A 12,833-nucleotide genomic window follows, 5' to 3' on the forward strand; every position below is an offset into this window, starting at 1 on the left:
ATTCTTCTACATATAGCTGTCCAGTTTTCCCAGCACCATTTATTGAAGAGACTGTCTTTTTTCCACTGTATATTTTTTCCTGTTTTGTCGAAGATTAATTGACCATAGAGTTGAGGGTCCATATCAGGGCTCTCTACTCTGTTCTACTGGTCTATGTGTCTGTTTTTATGCCAGTACCATGCTGTCTTGGTGATCACAGCTTTGTAATAAAGCTTGAAATCAGGTAAGGTGATGCCGCCAGCTTTATTTTTGTTTTTCAACGTTTCCTTAGCGATTCGGGGTCTCTTCTGATTCCATACAAATTTTAGGATTATTTGCTCCAGCTCTTTGAAGAATGCCGGTGGAATTTTGATCGGAATGGCATTAAAAGTATAGATTGCTCTAGGCAGTATAGACATTTTAACAATGTTTATTCTTCCGATCCAAGAGCATGGAATGGTCTTCCATCTTTTTGTGTCTTCTTCAATTTCTTTCATGAGTGTTCTATAGTTCCTCAAGTATAGATCCTTTACCTCTTTAGTTAGGTTTATTCCCAGGTATCTTATGGTTCTTGGTGCTATAGTAAATGGAATCGATTCTCTAATTTCCCTTTCTGTATTTTCATTGTTAGTGTATAAGAAAGCCACTGATTTCTGCACATTGACTTTGTATCCTGCCACGCTGCTGAATTGCTGTATGAGTTCTAGTAGTTTGGGGGTGGAGTCTATATGTAGAAGAATGAAACTCGACCATTCTCTTACACCGTACACAAAGATCAACTCAAAATGGATAAAAGACCTCAACGTGAGACAGGAATCTATCAGAATATTAGAGGAGAATATAGGCAGTAATCTCTTCGATATCGGCCACAGCAACTTCTTTCAAGATACGTCTCCAAAGGCAAAGGAAACAAAAGCGAAAATAAACTTCTGGGACTTCATCAAAATCAAAAGCTTCTGCACAGCAAAGGAAATAGTCAAAAAAACAAAGAGGCAACCCACGGAATGGGAGAAGATATTTGCAAATGACAGTACAGACAAAAGGTTGATATCCAGGATCTATAATGAACTCCTCAAACTCAACCCACACGAAACAGACAAACACATCAAAAAATGGGCAGAAGATATGAACAGACACTTCTCCAATCAAGAAATACAAATGGCTATCAGACACATGAAAAAATGCTCATCATCATTAGCCCTCAGGGAGATTCAAATTAAAACCACATTGAGATATCACCTTACACCAGTTAGAATGGCCAAAATTAACAAAACAGGAAACAACATGTGTTGGAGAGGATGTGGAGAAAGGGGAACCCTCTTACACTGTTGGTGGGAATGCAAGTTGGTGCAGCCTCTTTGGAGAACAGTGTGGAGATTCCTCAAGAAATTAAAAATAGAGCTTCCCTACGACCCTGCAATTGCACTCCTGGGTATTTACCCCAAAGATACAGATGTCGTGAAAAGAAGGGCCATCTGTACCCCAATGTTTATAGCAGCAATGGCCACATTCGCCAAACTATGGAAAGAACCAAGATGCCCTTCAACGGATGAATGGATAAGGAAGATGTGGTCCATATACACTATGGAGTATTATGCCTCCATCAGAAAGGACGAATATCCAACTTTTGTAGCAACATGGACGGGACTGGAAGAGATTATGCTGAGTGAAATCAGTCAAGCAGAGAGAGTCAATTATCATATGGTTTCACTCATTTGTGGAGCATAACCAATAGCATGGAGGACAAGGGGCGTTAGAGAGTAGTAGGGAATTTGGGTAAATTGGAAGGGGAGGTGAACCATGAGAGACTATGGACTCTGAAAAACAGTCTGAAGTGTTTGAAGTGGCGGGGGTGAGGGTGGGAGGTTGGGGTACCAGGTGGTGGGTATTATAGAGGGCACAGCTTGCATGGAGCACTGGGTGTGGTGAAAAAATAATGAATACTGTTTTTCTGAAAATAAATAAATTGGGAAAAATAAAATTTTTCAAAAAAAAAAAAAGATTATCCACCATGATCAGGTGGGATTCATCCCTGGGCTACAAGGATGGCTCAACATTCGTAAATCAATCAATGTGATACAACAAATTAATATGAGAAGAGAGAAGAACCACATGGTCCTCTCAATTGATGCAGAAAAAGCATTTGACAAAATCCAACATCCGTTCCTGATTAAAACGCTTCAAAGTATAGGGATAGAGGGAACATTCCTGAACCTCATCCAATCTATCTATGAAAGACCCACAGCAAATATCATCCTCAATGGGAAAAAGCTTGCAGCCTTCCCGTTGAGATCAGGAACAAGACAAGGATGCCCACTTTCACCACTCTTGTTCAACATAGTATTAGAAGTCCTAGCAACAGCAATCAGACAACAGAGAGAAATAAAAGGTATCCAAATTGGTAATGAAGAAGTCAAACTCTCTCTCTTCGCAGATGACATGATTCTTTATATGGAAAACCCAAGAAAGACTCCACCCCCAAACTACTAGAACTCATACAGCAATTCAGCAGCGTGGCAGGTTACAAAGTCAATGTGCAGAAATCAGTGGCTTTCTTATACACTAACAATGAAAATACAGAAAGGGAAATTAGAGAATCGATTCCATTTACTATAGCACCAAGAACCATAAGATACCTGGGAATAAACCTAACTAAAGAGGTAAAGGATCTGTACTTGAGGAACTATAGAACACTCATGAAAGAAATTGAAGAAGACACAAAAAGATGGAAGACCATTCCATGCTCTTGGATCGGAAGAATAAACATTGTTAAAATGTCTATACTGCCTAGAGCAATCTATACTTTTAATGCCATTCCGATCAAAATTCCACCGGCATTCTTCAAAGAGCTGGAGCAAATAATCCTAAAATTTGTATGGAATCAGAAGAAACCCCGAATCGCTAAGGAAATGTTGAAAAACAAAAATAAAGCTGGCGGCATCACCCTACCTGATTTCAAGCTTTATTACAAAGCTGTGATCACCAAGACAGCATGGTACTGGCATAAAACCACATTGAGATATCACCTTACACCAGTTAGAATGGCCAAAATTAGTAAGACAAGAAACAACATGTGTTGGAGGGGATGTGGAGAAAGGGGAACCCTCTTCCACTGTTGGTGGGAATGCAAGTTGGTGCAGCCTCTTTGGAGAACAGTGTGGAGATTCCTCAAGAAATTAAAAATAGAGCTTCCCTATGACCCTGCCGTTGCTCTCCTGGGTATTTACCCCAAAGATACAGATGTAGTGAAAAGAAGGGCCATCTGTACCCCAGTGTTTATAGAAGCAGTGGCCACGGTCGCCAAACTATGGAAAGAACCAAGATGCCCTTCAACGGATGAATGGATAAGGAAAATGTGGTTCATATACACTATGGAGTATTATGCCTCCATCAGAAAGGACGAATACCCCACTTTTGTATCAACATGGACGGGACTGGAAGAGATTATGCTGAGTGAAATAAGTTAAACAGAGAGTCAATTATCGTATGGTTTCACTTATTTGTGAAGCATAACAAATATCATTGAGGACAAGGGGTGTTAGAGAGGAGAAATGAGTTGGGGTAAATTGGAAGTGGAGGTGAATCATGAGAGACTATGGACTCTGAAAAACAACCTGAGGGGTTTGAAGTAGCGGGGGGGCGAGAGGTTGGGGTACCAGGTGGTGGTTATTATAGAGGGCATGGATTGCATGGAGCACTGGGCGTGGTGAAAAAAATAATGAATACTGTTATGCTGAAAATAAATAAACTAATAAAAAAAACAAAAATAAAAATGTTGAAAATAGAACTGCCTTATGACCCAGCAATTGCACTACTGGGAATTTACCCTAAAGATACAAACGTAGTGATCCAAAGGGGCACGTGCACCCGAATGTTTATAGCAGCAATGTCCACAATAGCCACACTATGGAAAGAACCTAGATGCCCATCATCAGATGAATGGATAAAGAAGATGTGGTATATATACACAATGGAATACTATGCAGCCATCAAAAGAAACGAAATCTTGCCATTTGTGACAGCATGGATGGAACTAGAGCGTATCATGCTTAGCGAAATAAGTCAAGCGGAGAAAGACAACTGTCATATGATCTCCCTGATATGAGGAAGTGGTGATGCAACATGGGGGCTTAAGTCGGTAGGAGAAGAATCCATGAAACAAGATGGGATAGGGAAGGAGACAAACCATAAGTGACTCTTAATCTCACGAAACAACCTGTGGGTTGATGGGGAGAGGGGGGTTGGGAGAAGGGGGGTGGGGTTATGGACACTGGGGAGGGTATGTGCTTTTGGGTAAATTGGAAGGGGAGGTGAACCATGAGAGACTATGGATTCTGAAAAACAATCTGAGGCGTTTGTAGTGGCGGGGGGGGGGTGGGAGGTTGGGGTACCAGGTGGTGGGTATTATAGAGGGCACGGCTTGCATGAGCACTGGGTGTGGTGAAAAAATAATGAATACTGTTTTTCTGAAAATAAATAAATTGGAAAAAAAATAAAAATAAAAATAAAAAAACTTAAGAATAAAATAAAGAAAGCTAATCCTACTTCCCTGGGAACTGAAAGTGTGCCACATTCTATGATCATTAAACTTGCTGAGATCGAATTGTTCTGAGGATCTTCTGGGGGAGGTGCCTGCTATGATTATTCTCAGGGGTTTTGCCCTCATGGAAAGGCACATCTTGGGAGCAGAGGACAGGGAGGGCTTCCTGTAGGTGTGTCTGCCCTCCACTAGGTGCCACTGTTTTGCTTCCTGATGGCACTGATGGGTAGGTTGAACATAGCATCTTCTCTCTGGGCAGAGGTTGAAATTTCACATACACCCCACTCTTCAGTGAGCCCTCACAGAACAGCAATCAACCCCTTTCTCTCCAATGTTTCCGTCTGAAACCCATGTTCACCCTACCTGTAACTGAGCTGCTGTATCTCAGGCACATGATAGAGTTTCAAAATTTCTAGGGACTCCTATGGTGTGGACCCATGCTCTTACTCCAGGGGAGAGTATCATATCTTTTTCCATTTTCCTACAGGTCTCAGGAAATATAACCCATGACCAGATTGTTGTTCACTGTTTATGGCAAGTCAGAGCAGAAAGCCCGCACTTAGACTCACTGTTCAACCGGGTTCCTGGCTCTTTGCCTAGCATCTGTGCATCACAATAGTGCCACACATCCTTCTTGTGCCTCAGCAGACCTCAGACCCTGGAATTCTGTCCCACTTTGCCACATCAGCACCTTTATGCCAGCCACATCCTCACAGTAGCACACTTCTAAAAGTTCAGATTTTGTGCTCTGCTGCTCCAATACATTGGGGTAGCTTCCAGAAACAGGCTCCATCCCTGATGTCACCTCCACAGCTCTATCTGTCCCAAGACATCTCTGCACCTATTACATAACAAAAGGAGGTCGGTTTTCTATTTGAAGACTAGCGGGTTTTATTCTATCAGACCTCTGATTGTCTTCTTGGCTGCTCAGAATGACTTGATGACTACCTAGCTTTGTTCCAGAAATGCAAGCATAGCGACCCCTTCTCCACCATCCTAACTACTCCATCCCACATTTTCTTGTAGCGAAGAGGGTATGATCATTTCCTTCTTCTGTATATGCTGAAGCTCAAAGTTGAAATCCAGTGTTTTATTTCAGAATATCCTAATTTATTTCTCTCTTTGCTCTGATCCAGTTGTCTTATGGTTCACTTGCTCTTTGAATGAGCAAATCAATTAAATATTATGCAATTATTATATTATTTTGCATTAATGGTTGACATATTTCGTCCACCTACATAACCTCCCTCACTAGGAGACTCAGAGACGAATGCACCTCCTGGCAGTGAGCCTGGGGCTATGAGAAAGTAGTGAGGGGTTCTCCCCAAGGACAAGAATTGCAGGAATATTACTAGCACCATTCCATGTCTCCGTGCAGTGAACACAGGTGCATTTTGGATGGCATGGTCAGTTTGCAGTCTTCCTGATGCACATGATGCATTCAGGGATGGAAACTGGGGGATGTGGAGAAGAACAGACGTCCTGAACTCATGCAGCAAGGTCAAAGAGTCTGATCTGAGAAAATGAAAACAGAGGTAGATCAGAGCTGCAACCTGAGGTTGAATTGAAATTGAATTTCCCTGCTGCGTCTATTGTCAACAGTCCCTGTAAATCCTTCTTTTTCAAAATTTATTTTTTTATTTATTTTCAGCATAACAGCATTATTATTTTTGCACCACACCCAGTGCTCCATGCAATCCGTGCCCTCTATAATACCCACCACCTGGTACCCCTATAAATCTTTCTAAGAGGTTGAAGAGTAGCATTTATTATTTATTTATTTATTTATTTACTGCTCTCCCATTAGACTGAATTTACTAAGTTAAAGGCAAAGGGCTTGGAACACTGAAAAAATAAAATATTTGGAGAAAGAAAGTCGAAGAATCCACCAAAAACTTACAGTGGACAGGCAGATTGACTTTGTTAGTTTAGGAGGGATATGATGCATGAATCCTTTTTAAATGTCCCACAGCAGAATGCAATAGGGCAGAGACTAGAATTGGAGGACATATTCCTAAATGCGTGGCCTCACCAGGTGCTATGTCACAGGGAGATTAGGCATGTGCTCTTGAGTCCATTGACCACTAACCATCAGTGCCAGTGGGAGTATCTTTGGACAACAGAGTCCCTGCATCTCTGAGAGATTGTGTAAATTTACTTTAAGGATTCTCTTTTCTCAACCCTTCCAGGAGACTGTGGATATGATGATCATGTGGTATCTGACTCTGAACCACACCGTGCACCATTGTCCCACCAAGACAGCTGTCAGGTGTGAACCTCAGCCATTGGATATAAAAGTTGGTATAACCCAGGATGGAAACACAAATCTAGAAGACTTTCACCTGCAGGAAGGGATGGAGGCTTTGCTTCAGGAATGACTTCACAATGTAGGAAAGGGCACATACAAGAAATAAAACATATGCATGTGCCATGGAGGGTGGACATGGGATTAAGTCCATCTACCTGTGTTCTGTGGGATCCTGAAGACTGTTTTCTCACAATGTTCCATCTTTCAGGTTCTCCAGAAAGTTTCTGCTGAAGATGACACATGAGAAGGAAACATTCTGACTCTCTTTTGGAGTTTCCTTCCAAGTACTGAGTCAAGGTTGTAACCAATTTGTCTCTAATTCACACCATGTTACAACAGAACATTTAACTGCCAGGCTTTGATAACACCTGGTGACACCAAAGAGGTGAGAGACTGCAGATGATCTGAGAGAAATGACATCCAGATTGCCTCCAGTATCTTGATGTAAAATCAATTTTATGGCACTTCCCAATGCCAGGTAACCCCCATCATGGGTGTACATAGTGGCAGAATTCTCAAAGGTGACAGTCAGACCCAAACAGGGACTGGGAGAAGGGAGAGAATCTTCTGAACATATCTTCAGGAGAATCAGGAATGTCCCAAAAGACCTTCTCCTGTCTCCCTGACCAGAATCATCTCATTGCCACAGAGACACAGATCGCACATCAGAAATAAGATTGTGTCCAAAGGATGATATTATTTCCACATTAAATTAGACCCACAGGGGCGCCTGGGTGGCTCAGTGGATTAAGCCTCTGCCTTCAGCTCAGGTCAAGATCCCAGGGTGCTGGGATCGAGCCCCACATCGGGCCCTCTGCTCAGCAAGGAGCCTGCTTCCCCCTCTCTCTCTGCCTGCCTCTCTGCCTACTTGTGATCTCTCTCTCTGTCCAATAAATAAATTTTAAAAAATCTTTAAATTAGACCCACAAACTCCCTTAATGGACAAGGATTTGAATTATATGCTGATTCTTCAATCCATTGCTATAAATGTTACTCTTGATTTCTGCTCCATGGTTAAACCCTAGTGTAGTTATTATGCGCATCAAGTTTTCCAAATATACCTTAAACGTATTACATAAACATATTACACATGTCCTTATAGCATCTTCACAGTAACTTCATTTTAATTATGTTTCATTTATATTTCCATAATTGACAATCTTTCACAAACACTTATGTAAAGCAGAATTTTAACAGGGCAGAGAAATTCGCATATTGATGCAAAATTGTTCCTCTGCATCTTCTTCAGGTTCATGTTTCTTCTGGAAAGCATATAAATAATACATTTTCTGAGTTGCTCAGCTACATATCTAGGGGGGAAGTGACTTTATTGCAACATCAGACGCTGGAAACAATTTGAACCCCAGACAACTTCTTAAAAATTTAAAATTCTGCTTTGTTCATTATTTGTAAAGGTGCTAATCTTTAAAACCAGTGATTCTTTTTTAATGTCTGCATTATATTAATTGTTTCAAAACTACGTTGTACTTCATAGTTTTTACTTAGAAAATAAAGAACTGTAAGAACTGAAATCGCACCTCTAACAGGAATCTCTACACTCCCCACAGTACTTTTCCAGTCTCACTTTAGTCAGTGACATCTTATCTTGTGTTCCAGTGGGTTGTCCATGTCTCCTCTCCATTAAACACTGGAGCAGCTCCTGTCTATCAAGCAAATCTCCACTTTCCAGGGACAAACTGTGGAGAACCCCTGGATAGAACAAAATAGTCAAGTTTGCAACAAGCCATCACATAAGAAAAAAGAACCAACCAATGAGAGTGCACAGTCATCTTGCAAGGATGTTAATAAGCACAACACGATGAGCAAGGGGAAACCATGGCCAAGTCAAAACAACATTGAAAAACAGAGAGTCCTTCCCAGAAATTGTGGGAATTCTAACAATCTACATATGTGTGTGAACTAGGACCTTTGCAAAAATGGAGCACAGAGTGACAGACATTATTTCTCAGGAAAAGTCATTAAATTCCTATTAAGGACATGTTTATTGCTCAGGAAAATTTTAGAATGACCTCTGAGTATTCCAAGACAAGCTCCCTCTAGGATCCAGCCTGAAGGAACAAGACCCTGACAGTCTCTGGTAGATAAAAATGCAGATTTGGATCTTCAGAATGAAGGCGAGGTTGCACCATAAATGAAGGTAATCCAAGGTGGTCCTGAGAGAGAGAACCAAATTCTAGGCAAGACATGATGGGGAGACATAGATGGCAACTCAGAAGCAGAAGGACTCTGAAAGCAAGAGGCAATGGATGCCTGTGTCTCAATTCTAAGCTGTTTGCTCTAATGTAAACCCTTGGGACTGTCACACATGACAATGTCATCATGGTTGTGTCTGGAGGGGGTAGTTTGGAATGGGGAGAATGGGGCAGAAATATCCTCCCCATCCATACTTCTCAATGATACTATTTCCAGAACCCTCAACATAAGGGCTGCATTTATTCTCCTACCTGAATCAACCAAAAACAAAAAAGTGTGCAAAATATATTACAAAAGCTAAACCAGATGGAAATACATGAATGATAGCGATGCAACAGAGAACTGTTAATACAAGGTTCAGGGTGGGGTCGAGCATGCTAGACAAGATAGACAGAGAGAAGGGACAAACATGGACAGAAGGAGAAACAGTATAGCCAGAGATAATGAGACACAGTGGATAAAACCTCCAGGAGTCCAAAAGAGATATGAGGACTGGGGTGGAACTGGCCTTTTCACAGGATGAAGGATGGAGACCTAAACTCTGGGGCTGATAGCTGAGTGCTCTCCTTAACTGTCTCTTTCTCTCACTCATGGCCAATTAGTCAGCAAGTTTTGCCAGTTACCAATTCAGGACACACCCAGAAATCAACCATTTCTCACCCCTTCGCTGCTGCCACCCTGGATTGGGCTCCTATCAGTTTTCACTTGGCCGCCCTCTAGAATCTCCTCACCTTCCAGATTCCAATCTCCCATGTCCCTGTCTCACTCCTAACTATCCTCCACACCAGAGTCAGTCAGAGAACCCTTTACATGTGGAGAAAGAGAGGGTTGTTGCTGGCTTATGGTCTGTCTTCCCTCCTCAAATGTAAGCCCCATTAAGGCAAGTTCTTCTATTTCTGCTCATTGCTGTATTCACAGAGACCACGCAGGGCTACAGTTTGTGAAGGTAGAACCAAATAAATATTAGTTAATGAACTACACAAACAGTTATAGAACTGTACACTAGATTTCTGAGTAAAGAATAAAGTATCTGCATTTTGTATTCATTTGTGGGTCTTCAGAATGGTCGGGGTCTGGAAATCATCTCTCTCTCTCTCTCTCTTTTTTGTCATCATCACTGAGACTACAATGGCCTCTTCATAACGTTCACTGCATGAACTAGTGGAAAGAATGTCCGATAGGTTGACTACATTACATGGTGCCTAGAACTGGCCTGGACAGAATACGGATGCTGTTCATCCCCATGTACAAGAGCAGGTACATGTAAAGAGTAGAGGTCATAAGCAATGGCCAGTCTGCAAGAAAAACCACTATTCAACATGGGCTGAATGAATTCTTCACCAGGGACACACAACACAGAGGTGACAAAGATAACTTTTGTCTTTGAGGACTAAGAAAATTGTAGGCATCTCTGCTTCTTCTAGCTTGTGAACAAGTACCATGGTGGTATACGTGTTCTGTGGGAGATGCACACGGGGAACATTGGGAGCCACGAATAGTAAGTGATCATCTTAGCTGAGAAGGCCACGTGGTCAAAAAAGGACTTCTGAGGAAGTTTTTACCTGAGCTGAACCAAGGCTTAGGATGAAATCTAGCAGATGAGAAAAAGCACATTGACCAAAAAAGGCAGAGACTGTGTGAAGCCTAGCACACACGGTTGCCTTCCCGAGTTGATCCTGGGAGGAAGTTAACAAAACAGGGAAGGACAGGAAACCCTTATGGCACACATTCCTCTAAGAACAGTACCTGTACTTTCCAATGCTCATGGACACTCCTCCTCTGAAACTACCATTTCCCCCTAGAAAGGTGACCAATAAAGGGGCTTAACAGAGTTGAAAACATGGGGAGACAGAAATCAGAGAAGGGAATCAACTATCTAGCTTCCACTCCAGTTTATGGGAGGATTGATGCATGTGTGTAGATCATGGTGTTCCCTGTTATCGTCAGCACTTACAAGAAACAATGTAGGTTCACACCAGCTCTGTCCCAAAGCATGACATGGCTGCCAGGAGGCTCCATGTGGGGAAACACAGTCTTCTTCCTGGTTGTGCAGCTCCTGAGGCATTCCCATTGGAGTTCCACTCCTTTGTTCTAAATGCACTTTGTACAAAGAAATGGACAGAATCTGAAACAGAGATCATGTTTTCAGGAAATCATAATGGTTCTTATTTTCTGATTAAAATAGAAAACCAGGAGGATGACAGAGTGGCAATAAATTTGCACTGTTTTGACAGAGACTACATTCTAGTCACAGTTAACACCCACAGTCAAGATCCACAGTGGCTCAATGTAAGTAAGTTCTTGGGACAGTAGGAGACACACATTTGTCGAGCCTCCTAATGAGCTTCAGTAATGCAGGAAACAATTCTCAACAAAAGGAGTTTCCACACATATACAGTACACTCTGTAGCAATGTGGGTAGGTGTGGCTGCAGAAATAGGTCCTCTCCATGCACTGCTGACAAGGAAAGAAGGCTCCTGGTTTGAGGCAAAGAGCAGCTGCTGTTCCCAGGTGGTGCCTGCAGCTCACAGCTGAGGTTAGCAGTGGAGCTGAGTGGAGAATGTGGGAGTTGTGGGCATAGTCAGAGGCTGGCCACTTGACATGACATCCACAGGCTGGTGCCTGAGTGTTGGATTTGTTTGTGCACAGGTTTCTTCTGCAGCAGAACAGCTCCTCCCATGCTGTGCTTCCTCCTGGTGCCTCGCATCTTCCATGGACAGGTCTTTCTGAGCTTCTAACTCAACCTTCTCTGGTCCACTTCTTGCTACCTTTAGTTCTCTTCTCCACAGCCAGCAGAAACGGTTCCTGAACAACAGAGGAGTTCTCTTTCTTGGGACAAAGAATTCCTGGGTCAAGAGGGTGTGTGGATCCCAGGACCAAGTGATGTATGAAATTGCTGAATCACTATACTGTACACCTGGAATTAATGTAACAGTGTATGTTAACATAAATAAATTAATTATTTAATTAAATTTTAAAAATATATCAATTAAAAAAAAGAGGGTGTGTGGATGAGGCTGAAGCAACTGGCTCCTTTCTGCTCTTTCAGATCTTCCTCCAGCTGGTGCTTCCAACTTCTGCCTTCAGAGATGTCAGTCATTAAAACCAGTGATTCCTGATACAGACAGCAACACCACTGTACCCACAAGGATTGATTCTGGGGCAAAGAAGCCCTATAGAGAAAGTACATAGAGTACAATGTCCTATTTATGAATTCTACAAAATTAAAGCTAGTATAAAGTGACATTAGGAAGATCAATAGTTATGTGGGTAAACAAGGGAAAGGGAAGGAGAAATCCCAGGGGGAAATGCTGGAAATTTTAGGGAGAATTGCTGCACTCACTGTCAATAATGTTAATTGCAGCACCTGTGTTTATCATATCACACACTCCGTTTGTGGGCCGTTGATCTTGTGTCGAGTATACACATCGAACTTATTATAGGTAATAGCAAAGGTGATTCTGGAGGGACATAGAGAGATCAGAAGATATGAAAACACACCTACACAATGCTAATTTTCTCTATATTTAAGGTAAAGTATAAAATAAGCAAAATCAATCCATCCCCATTGCAGGATGTGTTCCATATGCCTCATAGCCTGACATTTTGTCCTGCAGATGATTCGGGGTGGGGGGAAGCAATTCCTGTGGGGGGAGCACTGACCTAGATCCTGGGGTCAGTCTCACCCCATATATGTTCACGGATACCCTACGAACACAAGTATACACACTGGAAAGTTATATAATAAAAAACTTTGTTTCAAAATTTGTCATTGGCACTAAATTAAAGATA

The sequence above is a fragment of the Neovison vison genome, chromosome 13, assembly GCF_020171115.1.
Source record: "Neovison vison isolate M4711 chromosome 13, ASM_NN_V1, whole genome shotgun sequence".
NCBI lineage: Eukaryota > Metazoa > Chordata > Mammalia > Carnivora > Mustelidae > Neogale > Neogale vison.